Raw genomic sequence first — 14,847 nt, 5'->3', positions numbered from 1 at the left:
ATTCAATCACTACCCAGTAACACATTGACTCACTACCTAGTAACACATTCACTCACTACCCAGTACCACACTAACTCACTACCCAGTAACACATTGACTCACTACCCAGTAACACATTGACTCACTACCCAGTAACACATTCACTCACTACCGAATCACACATTGACTCACTACCCAGTAACACTTTCACTCACTACCCAGTAACACATTGACTCACTACCCAGTTATACATTGACTCACAACCTAGAAGTACATTCACTCACTACCCAGTAACACATTGACTCACTACCTAGTAACACATTCAATTACTACGTAGTAACACATTGACTCACTACCAAGTGACACATTCACTCACTCACAACCTAGAAGTACATTCACTCACTACCAGTAACACATTCACCCACTACCCAGTGACACATTGAATCACTACCCAGTAACACATTGACTTACTACGTAGTAACACATCTCACATACAACCTAAAAGTACATTCACTCACTTCCCAGTAACACATTGACTCACTACCTAGTACACACATCCAATTACTACCCAGTAACATATTCAATTACTACGTAGTAACACATTGACTCACTACCCAGTGACGCATTCACTCACAACCTAGAAGTACATTCACTCACTACCCAGTAACACATTCACCCACTACCCAGTGACACATTCACTCACTACCCAGTAACACATTCACCCACTACCCAGTAACACACTGACTCACTACCAAGTAACACATTCACCCACAACCTAGAAGTACATTCACTCACTACCCAGTAACACATTCACTCAGTACCTAGTAACACATTCACTCACTATTCAGTAACACAATCACCCACTACCCAGTAACACATTCACTCACTACCCAGTAACACATTCACTCACTACCCAGTAACACATTCACTCAGTACCCAGTAACACATTCACTCAGTAGCTAGTAACACATTGACTCACTACCCAGTACCACACTAACTCACTACCCAGTAACACATTGACTCACTACCCAGTAACACATTGACTCACTACCCAGTAACACATTGACTCACTCCCCAGTCACACATTGACTCACTACCCAGTAACACATTGACTCACTACGTAGTAACACATTCACCCACAACCTAAAAGTACATTCACTCACTTCCCAGTAACTCATTGACTCACTACCCAGTAACATATTCAATTACTACGTAGTAACACATTGACTCACTACCCAGTGACGCATTCACTCACAAGCTAGAAGTACATTCACTCACTTCCAAGCATCACATTCACCCACTACCCAGTGACACATTCACTCACTACCCAGTAACACATTCACCCACTACCAAGTAACACACTGACTCACTACCAAGTAACACATTCACCCACAACCTAGAAGTACATTCACTCACTACCCAGTAACACATTCACTCAGTACCTAGTAACACATTCACTCACTATCCAGTAACACAATCACCCACTACCCAGTAACACATTCACTCACTACCCAGTAACACATTCACTCACTACCCAGTAACACATTCACTCACTACCCAGTAACACATTCACTCAGTAGCTAGTAACACATTCACTCACTACCCAGTAACACATTCACTCACTACCCAGTAACACATTCACTCAGTAGCTAGTAACACATACACTCACTACCCAGTAACACTTTGACTCACTCCCCAGTCACACATTGACTCACTACCCAGTAACACATTCACTCACTACCCAGTAACACATTCACATACAACCTAAAAGTACATTCACTCACGACCCAGTAACACATTGACTCACTACCAAGTGACACATTCACTCACAACCTAGAATACATTCACTCACTACCCAGTAACACATTCACCCACTACCCAGTGACACATTGACTCACTACCAAGTAACACATTCACTCACGACCCAGTAACACATTCACTCACTACCCATTAACACATTGACTCACTACCCAGTAATACACTTACTCACTACCCAATAACACATTCACTCACTACCTAGTAGTAACACATTGACTCACTCATGTAGTAACACATTCACTCACTACCCAGTACCACACTAACTCACTACCCAGTAACACATTGACTCACTACCCAGTAACACATTCACTCACTACCTAGTAACACATTCACTCACTACCCAGTAACACATTCACTCACTACCCAGTAATACATTCACTCACAACCTATAAGTACATTCACTCACTACCCAGTAACACATTGACTCACTACCTAGTAACACATTCAATTACTACCTAGTAACACATTGACTCACTACCAAGTGACACATTCACTCACAACCTAGAAGTACATTCACTCACTACCAGTAACACATTCACCCACTACCCAGTAACACATTGAATCACTACCCAGTAACACATTGACTCACCATGTAGTAACACATTCACATACAACCTAAAAGTACATTCACTCACTTCCCAGTAACACATTGACTCACTACCCAGTAACATATTCATTACATGTAGTAACACATTGACTCACTACCCAGTGACGCATTCACTCACAACCTAGAAGTACATTCACTCACTACCCAGTAACACATTCACCCACTACCCAGTGACACATTCACTCACTACCCAGTAACACATTCACCCACTACCCAGTAACACACTGACTCACTACCAAGTAACACATTCACCCACAACCTAGAAGTACATTCACTCACTACCCAGTAACACATTCACTCAGTACCTAGTAACACATTCACTCACTATCCAGTAACACAATCACCCACTACCCAGTAACACATTCACTCACTACCCAGTAACACATTCACTCACTACCCAGTAACACATTCACTCACTACCCAGTAACACATTCACTCAGTAGCTAGTAACACATTCACTCACTACCCAGTAACACATTCAACCACAACCTAGAAGTTCATTCACTCACTACCCAGTAACACATTCACTCAGTACCTAGTAATACATTCACTCACTTCCCAGTACATTGACTCACTACCCAGTAACACATTCAATTACTACCCAGTGACACATTCACTCACTACCCAGAGACAAATTCACTCACAACCTAGAAGTACATTCTCTCACTACCCAGTAACACATTCACTCACTACCCAGTGACACATTCACTCACTACCCAGTACATTGACTCACTACCCAGTAACACATTCACCCACAACCTAGAAGTACATTCACTCACTACCCAGTAACACATTCACTCAGTACCTAGTAACACATTCACTCACTACCAAGTAACACATTCACCCACTACGTAGTAACACATTCACTCACTATGCAGTAACACAATCACCCACTACCCAGTAACACATTCACTCACTACCCAGTAACACATTCAATTCCTACGTAGTAACACATTGTCCCACTACCCAGAGACAAATTCACTCACAACCTAGAAGTACATTCTCTCACTACCCAGTAACACATTAACCCACTACCCAGTGACAGATTCACTCACTACCACCCAGTTCATTCACTCACTACCAAGTAACACATTCACCCACAACCTAGAAGTACATTCACTCACTACCCAGTAACACATTCACTCAGTACCTAGTAACACATTCACTCACTACCAAGTAACACATTCACCCACTACGTAGTAACACATTCACTCACTATGCAGCAACACAATCACCCACTACCCAGTAACACATTCACTCACTCACCAAGTAACACATTCACTCACTCACCCAGTAACACATTCACTCACTACCCAGTAACACACATTCACAACACTCACCCAGTAACACATTCACTCACTACCAAGTAACACATAACACATTCACTCAGTAGCTAGTAACACATTCACTCACACACACCCAGTACCACATTCAACCACAACCTATAAGTACATTCACTCACTACCCAGTAACACATTCACTCAGTACCTAGTAACACATTCACTCACTACCAAGTAACACATTCACCCACTACGTAGTAACACATTCACTCACTATGCAGCAACACAATCACCCACTACCCAGTAACACATTCACTCACTACCAAGTAACACATTCACTCACTACCCAGTAACACATTCACTCACTACCCAGTAACACATTCACTCACTACCCAGTAACACATTCACTCAGTACCAAGTAACACATTCACTCAGTAGCTAGTAACACATTCACTCACTACCCAGTACCGCATTCAACCACAACCTAGAAGTACATTCACTCACGACCCAGTAACACATTCACTAAGTACCTAGTAATACATTCACTCACTATCCAGTAACACATTCACTCACAACCCAGTAACACATTCACTCACTACCCAGTAACACATTCACCCAGTACCTAGTAACACATTCACCCAGTACCTAGTAACACATTCACTCACTACCCAGTAACACATTCACCCACTACCCAGTAACACATTCACCCAGTACCTAGTAACACACTGATGGTAACTACTAGTATTCAGTCCAGCTCCTTGTGTTATGAAGCTACATTATATAGTATGATCAGAAATTATTGTGAATTTTAGGAATATGTTAAATTGGATTTCTAGTATAAACAACCTTGACCAGCAATCAAGTGCTTGGTTTCATTCAAGAGAGACAACTCCGTTAATCATTTTTCATAAGTTTGCGTAGAGTTATCCCCCTTTGTTTACTGGCTAGCAGACGACATTTTCAGTGATTCTCAGTATGGATGATTTAGAGAAGAGAACAGGCATCCCTTTGTCCACAGTTTATCGTGTTTTGAAAAATATTGCAAATGGATATGGCATTGAGCACCACGGAGGCGCAGGTAGGCCCAGAAAATTGACAGTCGGTGACAGGAGGCAGCTTGGTATTCTTGTTTCTAAAATCAAACGAAGGAGTTTAGAAAACTTAAGGCTGGATATGATTGATAGAGGAACTGTGGCTGTCTGTACGGAGACAATTAGAACTGAGCTGCATGCAATGGGTTGGCAGAAAAGTCGAGGAATTCAATCACCGATCATGAAACCTGAACAAAAGGGGCGAAGGTTGAACTGGTGCTTACAGCATAGAAATTTTAACTGGGACAATGTGATTTTCTCAGATGAAAGCTCTGTGTGGCTGTTTCCTAATACACTGAAATTCTGGACCAAACAAACTGAGAAACCATGGTATCAGCGCCCAAAGTACAGTCCGAAATTTAATGTGTGGGGTGGCATATCTGTGTTAGGGGCAACGCCCCTCTGTGTATTTGAAGGGAATATGAACAGTGAGTGATATGAACAGATATTCTCGAGGGACATTTACTTCCATCTGTTCACGTGTTCTATGAAATTGTTTGGATTTTCCAGCAGGACAACGACCCAAAACATCGTTCAAAGCATTCACAGGCCTGGTTTCGGACCCAAAATATGACATTATTAGATTGGCCAAGCTATAGCCCTGACCTAAATCCAATAGAAATTGTTTGGGGACTTATGAAGGAAGGTGTCAATAAGAAAAATCTGACAAATGTTGCTGAAATGAAAGAAGAGTTGGTCCGATATTGGGACAGCATGGACCACGACTTTCTAACTTCTTTGATCAGTAGTATGCCCCGCCGCATTGAAGCCTGCATTGCTGCCCATTGTGACTTGACAAAATATTAACTGTTCACCTGTCTTTGAATCTGGAGTTGTGTTCTGCTTATATTCACATTTGATACATGAGTAATGAGTGAATTTAAAAAAAAAAAATTACATTCTTAAATTCTCAATAATTTCTGGTTGTACTGTATTTGTCTACAACTAATCATAAGCCTATTGTGAGAAACGGTTCACTCCATCAAGGACCACGTATTACTCTCTGGCCTATGACACAAATCCCCAAATAACACCTTATACCGCCAATATGGATGCAGGGAACTGCTCTTTTACCAGTCACCCCGTCAGGCAGTACTTCGGTAATGATGGTGACAGATTGGCACCAATAAACGCTTAAATGCCATTCGAGTGGTACAGCTTGACAGCTCGCACGTGTTCGAGTCACTTCAGCACTGGTATTGAAACGTTCTCTTACAGCGTCCCAAGCAACGTCATCAGCGGCGCGAAACGACACCGCGGGGGTGTTTACGGTAAGGCCATTAGGGCAGATGATTATCGTTCTCGACGTTTATAAATCAAATAAATCTGGCTAGCTCGGGTAATTTTATTCTCTGAGGATGACAAGGATACGAAACAACATGGAAGCGCAAATAGCCTCGGGGGTAAGACTGTTAGCGGTGATGTTCTTGCATGGAATCCGTGTTTTCGTAATGAGTACTTTTCAATGAACGAATATAGGACTGACGGTCAAATTTCTGAGAAAGTTTAAATACTTTTTCTGTCGCTGATTTAGGACACATTTTCTCTCCTCAAAAGAGTAACATACACTGACATATTGGCAATCTATGTAATTTTCACGAAATGAGCTGTCATCTAAGTACACTCACTAGTGTCGCAAGTGTCAATCTCATGAATAAATCTTACAAAACATATGTCAGGGTTTCATGTGGGGCGGTGAGGTAGCGTAGTGGTTAAAGCGTTCGCTCGTCACGCTGAAGACCCGGTTTTGATTCCCCACAAATAGGTGCCATGTGTGAAGCCTATTTCTGGTGTCCCCGGCCGTAATATTGCATGAATATTGCTAAAAGAGGCGTAAAACCGTACTCTTTCTCACTACGTTTCATGATGAGAACACGCTCTTGAAATTCCGTTCAGTTTTGGCCTTCTCTGAACATCACACAAGACGGTTTATTTATTAAAAATAGTATAAATAAAAACCTGATAAGGCGGCTGTATGTATAGGCGAACGAACGGAACAATACATTGACCATCTTGGCCATACTGTGACCAGAGACCATGTAATAGATGGTCTCGGTTGTGACATACACTTGCTGTTACGTCAATTGGCTTCCGTGTTTTGTGAAATTGCCTCTCGATTGCACGAGGCTGCGGTCGTGGATATTAGTCAAGCCTTAACATTTGACTCAAGAGAATTTTACTGGGGTGAGTGAGTGGGTTTAGCACTACGCCGCACTCAACAATGTTCCAGCTATATAGCAGCGGTGTGTAAATAATCGAGTCTGGACCAGACAATCGAGTGATCAACAGCATGAGCATCTATCTGCGCAATTGGGAACCGATGACATGTGTCAACCAAATCAGCGAGCCTGACCACCCAATCACGTTAGTCGCCTCTTAAGACAGGCGTTGGTTACTGGAGATCAATTCTAATCCAGATCTTAACGGGTAAGAATTTTACTTAACCGATAGCGCATTCAAACGCATATGCATGAAAACCTCAAAAGTTCTTCGTGTCAAACCAGACGGTCGTTCCACTTCCGGCTCGATTGATAGCTGTGTGCTCACTTCTTTCCTGTTCAATGAAAAGAAGTTTCTCCTAACCGATATCACGTACTGATGAAATGATGTCCCAAGTAAAGAAATATATCTAAATGTATAGTTGAAAGTTATCCAATATTACCAATCCAGTTATCTGAAATATCTGTATGCATGGATGAAGGTTATATCATATTACCAATGTTATTCAAAATATCTGTATACATAAGTGAAAGTTATTGCATGTTACCGATCCAGTTATTTGAAATATCTGTATACATAAGTGAAAGTTATTCCATGTTACTGATCGAGTTATTTGAAATATATGTATACATAAGTGAAGGTTATTCCATGTTACAGATCGAGTTATTTGAAATATATGTATACATAAGTGAAGGTTATCCCATGTTACCGATCCAGTTATTTGAAATATCTGTATACATGGGTGAAGGTTATTCCATGTTACCGATCCAGTTATTTGAAATATATGTATACATAAGTGAAAGTTATTCCATGTTACTGATCCAGTTATTTGAAATATCTGTATACATGGATGAAGGTTACCCCATGTTACTGATCCAGTTATTTGAAATATCTGTATACATAAGTGAAAGTTATTCCATGTTACTGATCCAGTTATTTGAAATATCTGTATACATAAGTGAAAGTTATTCCATGTTACCGATCCAGTTATTTGAAATATCTGTATACATAAGTGAAAGTTATTCCATGTTACTGATCGAGTTATTTGAAATATCTGTATACATAAGTGAAAGTTATTCCATGTTACCGATCCAGTTATTTGAAATATCTGTATACATAAGTGAAAGTTATTCCATGTTACTGATCGAGTTATTTGAAATATATGTATACATAAGTGAAAGTTATTCCATGTTACTGATCGAGTTATTTGAAATATCTGTATACATAAGTGAAGGTTATCCCATGTTACCGATCCAGTTATTTGAAATATCTGTATACATAAGTGAAAGTTATTCCATGTTACTGATCGAGTTATTTGAAATATCTGTATACATGGGTGAAGGTTACCCCATGTTACTGATCCAGTTATTTGAAATATCTGTATACATAAGTGAAAGTTATTCCATGTTACCGATCCAGTTATTTGAAATATCTGTATACATAAGTGAAAGTTATTCCATGTTACTGATCCAGTTATTTGAAATATCTGTATACATGGATGAAGGTTATTCCATGTTACAGATCCAGTTATTTGAAATATCTGTATACATAAGTGAAAGTTATTCCATGTTACTGATCCAGTTATTTGAAATATCTGTATACATTGGTGAAGGTTATTCCATGTTACAGATCCAGTTATTTGAAATATCTGTATACATGGGTGAAGGTTATATCATATTACAAATCCAGTTATTTGAAGTAACTGTGTACATGGGTGAAGGTTTATCAACTCACTCACAGAATGTCTTCGACGGACTTCGAGATAACACGTTTTTTCGGTATGTAGCAGAATTTTGTCAAAAATGTGAGGCTCGAGGAGAGCATATTGATCCAAAACTTTCTTTCTTGTCGAGGTATTACGTCTATCAAGTGAGAAGGAATGTGATTGAAACGAAATCGATGGGAATACATCAAGTTACTATGCCTCAGTGGCGATTACAGCAACCATGATATTTGCACCTAACAAGATGAGTGTGTGAAGTGTATAGATGTCCATTGATATTCATCACATATCTAGACGCCAGACAGCCCTGCTCCAATCAGGGCCAACCTGACCTGCTCCAGTTGTATCAGCGTGACATGTACATAATCTACCAATCAGGGCCAGCCAGACCTGCTCCAGTTGTATCAGCTTGACCTGTACATAATCTACTTATCAGGGCCAGACAGACCTGCTCCGGTTGTATCAGCGTGACCTGTACATAATCTACCAATCGGGGCCGGCCAGACAGACCTGCTCCAGTTGTATCAGCGTGACCTGTACATAATCTACCAATCAGGGCCAGCCAGACCTGTATCAGTTGTATCAGCGTGACCTGTACATAATCTACCAATCAGGGCCAGACAGACCTGCTCCAGTTGTATCAGTGTGACCTGTACATAATCTACTAATCAGGGCCAGACAGACCTGCTCCAGTTGTATCAGCGTGACCTGTACATAATCTACTAATCAGGGCCAGACAGACCTGCTCCAGTTGTATCAGTGTGACCTGTACATAATCTACCAATCAGGGCCAGACAGACCTGTATCAGTTGTATCAGCGTGACCTGTACATAATCTACCTATCAGGGCCAGACAGACCTGCTCCAGTTGTATCAGTGTGACCTGTACATAATCTACCAATCAGGGCCAGCCAGACCTGCTCCAGTTGTATCAGCGTGACCTGTACATAATCTACCAATCAGGGCCAGCCAGACCTGCTCCAGTTGTATCAGCGTGACCTGTACATAATCTACCAATCAGGGCCAGCCAGACCTGCTCCAGTTGTATCAGCGTGACCTGTACATAATCTACCAATCAGGGCCAGCCAGACCTGCTCCAGTTGTATCAGCGTGACATGTACATAATCTACTAATCAGGGCCAGCCAGACCTGCTCCATTTTTATCAGAACAGAACAGAACAGAATTGTTTATTCTAGAAAATCATACAGAATGATATAGAGAACATACAGTCGTTTAAATACGATATCATATGGGTAGGTATTTTGATTTAGAAGTGGCTAAGCACAGTTTTAGCAAAAAGTGAAAGTTTCAATAGGAGTGGGGTATAGTTTGATTTCATAAGTGAGATAAATTTGTCCATATGTGGATTATTACAGAAATAAGAGGGAAGAATCCTCTTACGTTCGACATTAAGCTGTGTACATGATAAAATAGCATGATACTCGTCACAAATAATATTATTTTTACAAATTGTTCATGTTCTGTTTTCTAGATTAATATTAAACCATCGTCCCGTTTCAATGGGTAATCTATGATTAGAAGTTCTTAATTTTGTTAACCAGATACGAAATTTTGATGGTAGATCTAGAAGATAAGGTTCTAAAGTAAGTGAGGTTTTAAATAGATGATAATATTTTCCTTTAGATGAATTTTGGGCATCAGCATACCATGATTGTTTGAACTGGTCAATTAATGAAGTTTTGACATGATGTTTCAACCAGTCGATGCTAGGGAACTTTTGAGATTGCCAAATATAGGAGAGCCCGACGTTTTGAAGAAAATATTTTGGACTGCTTTTAGTTTGTCGAAATCAGCATTCTGGAGAGATGATCTAAATTCCATAACGTTATAAAGAATGTGGGGAAATTTACTAGTTTCAGTTGTAACTTTACACCAGTAGCTGATGATTTTTACTTTTATAAGAACATCAATAGGATATCTGCCTAATTCACCATATACCATAAAATTTGGGGTGGATTGTTTTACTTTAAGAATATATTTACAAAACTTTAAGTGCGTTCTTTCCAAGATGATTGAATTTTCATAGCCCCACACTTCCGAACTGTAAAGTAGGATTGACAAGATGCATTGATCAAAAAGTTTTAGTTGACAATCAATTGGTATTTGTAGTTTTCGGATAATTTTAAAGATGGAAAACATGGCTCTTGATGCTTGTTCCGAAAGTCTCTTAATTGCCTTTGTGAATTTACCATTAGCATTAAACAATATTCCCAAATATAAATTTAGATATAATCGAACAACCTCAATTTCATCATTACAAATTAGAAACTTATGTTTATTCCTAACATAGCCTTTTGAAAATATCATAATCTTAGTTTTGTTAATGTTAACTTTAAGTTTCCATAAAACACAGTATTCTGAGAATCTATCCAAAGCTAACTGCAAATCTTCTGCGTTTTCTGCTAGCAGAACAGTATCATCTGCATATAATAAAACCAGTAGCTTAATATACATACCAAGTTGTTCATTAATTAAGCTATTTACAATAGTAAGGCCTTGTACATTGTTTTCACACAGGAAGGATTCAAGATCATTTATGTACAAAGCAAATAAAAACGGTGATAAATTCTCCCCCTGTCTAACACCAGCGTTACATGAGAATAGGGGTGACATGACATTGTTAAGTTTAACACATGATTTGATTTGCTGATACATATTATGAATAACTATAAAACATTTATTACTTACATTAGCTTTGATCAATTTCATCCATAACCCATTTCTCCAAACACTGTCAAAAGCTTTGCTAAAATCAATGAAGGCGCAGTATAATTTCTTGTTAAGATTTTTGTATATGTCGATGAGTGATTTAAGTACGTAAACGTGATCTATAGTTGAAAAGGATTTACGGAAGCCTGCCTGCGATTTATTTATCAATTCAAAGGACTCTGAGTAATTTTGAAGCCTGTCCGAAATAATTGAGGTGAATAGTTTGCCCAAGCAGCTTACAATGGTAATACCCCTGTAGTTATCAGGATTGGATGGGTCCCCCTTGCCTTTGAAAATTGGTGTTATATAACCTGTTACCCAAGCTTCAGGTACTACACCATTGTTTAAAACACAATTAAAAAGATTTACGTATGCAGGCATCATTACACCAAGTGAAGATTTTATGTATTCGTTGTAAACACAATCAAGCCCACAAGCCTTGTCGTTTTTAAGGGTTTTCACAGCACACGCAATTTCATTCTCAGTAATAGGTTTATCTAACATTTCACAATCACCAAGCCCGCTCGTGTCAAGAGTTACATCATCAACTACATCCACTTCATTCATGCACTTTCACGCCGAAGACCCGGGTTCGATTCCCCACATGGGCACAATGTGTTAAGCCCATTTCTGGTGTCCCCCGCCGTGATATTGCTGGAATATTGCTAAAAGCGGCGTAAAACTAAACTCAGTCAGTCAGTCAGTCAGTCATTCATGCACTTAAAATGATTGAAAAGTTTATCCAACTCAATATTGTTATTTTTACGTTTTGTTGAGAAAGATTTTAGGATACCCCAGAACGACTTGGGGTCGTTTTTTTTGGCCAAACGAAGTTTGTCGGCACACTGCATTTTGTAAGCCGCGCTAGAGATTTTGAGGGTTTTGTTGTATTTTTTACAAGCCGATACAAAAAGGTCGTGGTTTGCTTTGGAAGGCTGTTTTCCAAATGCCCTTTTACTTTTGTGGTATTGTTTTCTTGCCGATTTACATTTATAATCGAACCATGGTTTTGAATTTTTTGTTTTATAAAAAGTGCGTTTACAACCGAAAGTGGATTTAGCGGCAGATGTTAATTTGTCGCAAATAGAGTTGGTAAATTTATCAATAGATTCTTGTAAATCATCCTTCGTCACATTGTTGATTTCATCACACAGGTTTTCAACATATGTAGAGTCTATACAATGTATATATTGAGAATGTATATATTTATCAGCGTGACCTGTACATAATCTACCAATCAGGGCCAGACAGACCTGTATCAGTTTTATCAGCGTGACCTGTACATAATCTACCAATCAGGGCCAGACAGACCTGCTCCAGTTGTATCAGTGTGACCTGTACATAATCTACCAATCAGGGCCAGCCAGACCTGCTCCAGTTGTATCAGCGTGACCTGTACATAATCTACTAATCAGGGCCAGACAGACCTGTGTCAGTTGTTTAAACGTGACCTGTACATCATCTACCAACCAGGGCCAGACAGACCTGCTCCAGTTGTATCAGCGTGACCTGTACATAATCTACCAATCAGGGCCAGCCAGACCTGTATCAGTTTTATCAGTGTGACCTGTACATAATCTACCAATCAGGGCCAGCCAGACCTGTATCAGTTGTATCAGCGTGACCTGTACATAATCTACCAATCAGGGCCAGCCAGACCTGCTCCAGTTGTATCAGCGTGACCTGTACACAATCTACCAATCAGGGTCAGACAGACCTGCTCCAATTGTATCAGCGTGACCTGTACATAATCTTCCAATCAGGGCCAGCCAGACCTGCTCCAGTTGTATCAGTGTGACCTGTACATGATCTACCAATCAGCATGAGCATCGATCTACGCAATTGGGATACGATGGCATATGTCAACCAAGTCAACAGGCCTCAATCAACAACTGTGGAGTACGTCTACCCAGGGGTAGAAAAGGGGGGCAATCCAAGCAGGGAGAACTCATGTCTTCCATTAGAATCAACATCCTCTTAAACTCTCAAGCCATTCTTGTGATCGACCAAGTTCGCATATCTGACGATACAGTAATAACGTTACAGTCGATCGCGCGGACATACGTGTGAAGCATGTGGCAGTTATGTAAGCGTGATGAAACCAGCCATATTATTAAACGTCCATCTAATGTCATTGCACATGCGTATCAATATCACAAAGAATAGTGTTGTAAGCACGTGAAGACTTTAAATGAATTTATAAAGCATGAACCATATCGTAAGTATTCCGCGACAGATCTATCATGAAAGGCGGCCGACCACGTGTTTGAATGTCACTTTACCTAACGATGTGTGTGTCTACGCTAATCTAAACTAGAAATATTCGACTGAGATGTAACAGTCTGTAGCAATCTGCGCCGTAAACTTTAAATTTGGTTTCCATGAGTAGTTATTAACGTAGACTAATGCTTAGTATCTGAATATATATAATTTTGATAGTAACAAACAAGCCCATTTAAATTGAAAAGGAGCGCCAGGGAGACCAGAGATTCAGAACCTGAGGAAATCTAGACTTGCATTATTTAGGGCTTTAGCACTGCAGAGAGAGCTTGGCAGTGGGGAAAATAATGTGGTTCAGTGACTGTGAGACAGACTATTATTAGCGCTGCAGACAAGCTTAAGAGATACGAGGACTGTAAACAGCAGGGCAATTTTTTGTTTGTTTGTTTGTTTGTTGCGTAAACGCCGTACTCAACATATGATGGCCGTTTGCAAATAATCTTGTCTGGACCAGACATTCCAGTGATTGACATCATAATCATCGATCTACACAATACGATACGATGACATGTGTCAACCAAGTCAGCTAGCTTGACCACCCGATCCCGTTAGTTTCCTTTTACGACAAGCATGGGTTACTGAAGATCAATTCTCTCCGGGATCTTTGGGGGTGGCCGGGCAAAGGAAATTACCCACTTGACATAAGGATTTGTCCTAAATTTACAAACTTTATAAATGTGTTTCTTGGCTTTAACCATATCCACCTTAAAAAGTGCGTTATTCTTTCATTCTGACTGGTGATTTATGTGCGGAACCCAGTTTGATGGTAGAACGTTTCAAGCGAACGTGCGTACAATTTTTTTTTAGGCCCAATCGCTGTTACGGGAACAAAACGCTGAGTTTATATTGAACCAATTGCCAATGTTTTTGGGGCGCCGTACTTTTAAAAAACATAACAATTTTTCATCATTACCTTTTTATATCTTAAACCCAATTCTTGAATATTTACCAGTGTGACACAATGTACCACTGTCTTTCGGTTTTGGCAACCGCCATCTCTTAAGTGAGTGTGAGTGTGTGAGTTTAGTTCTACGCCGCACTCAGCAATAGTCCAGCTATAGGGTGTTGTCTGTAAATAATCGAGTCAGGACCAGGCCATCCAGTGATCAACAGCATGAG

The sequence above is a fragment of the Haliotis rubra genome, unplaced genomic scaffold, assembly GCF_003918875.1.
Source record: "Haliotis rubra isolate DU_JTF1 unplaced genomic scaffold, ASM391887v1 Scf632, whole genome shotgun sequence".
Taxonomy (NCBI): domain Eukaryota; kingdom Metazoa; phylum Mollusca; class Gastropoda; order Lepetellida; family Haliotidae; genus Haliotis; species Haliotis rubra.
This window is presented reverse-complemented; position numbering follows the sequence as displayed.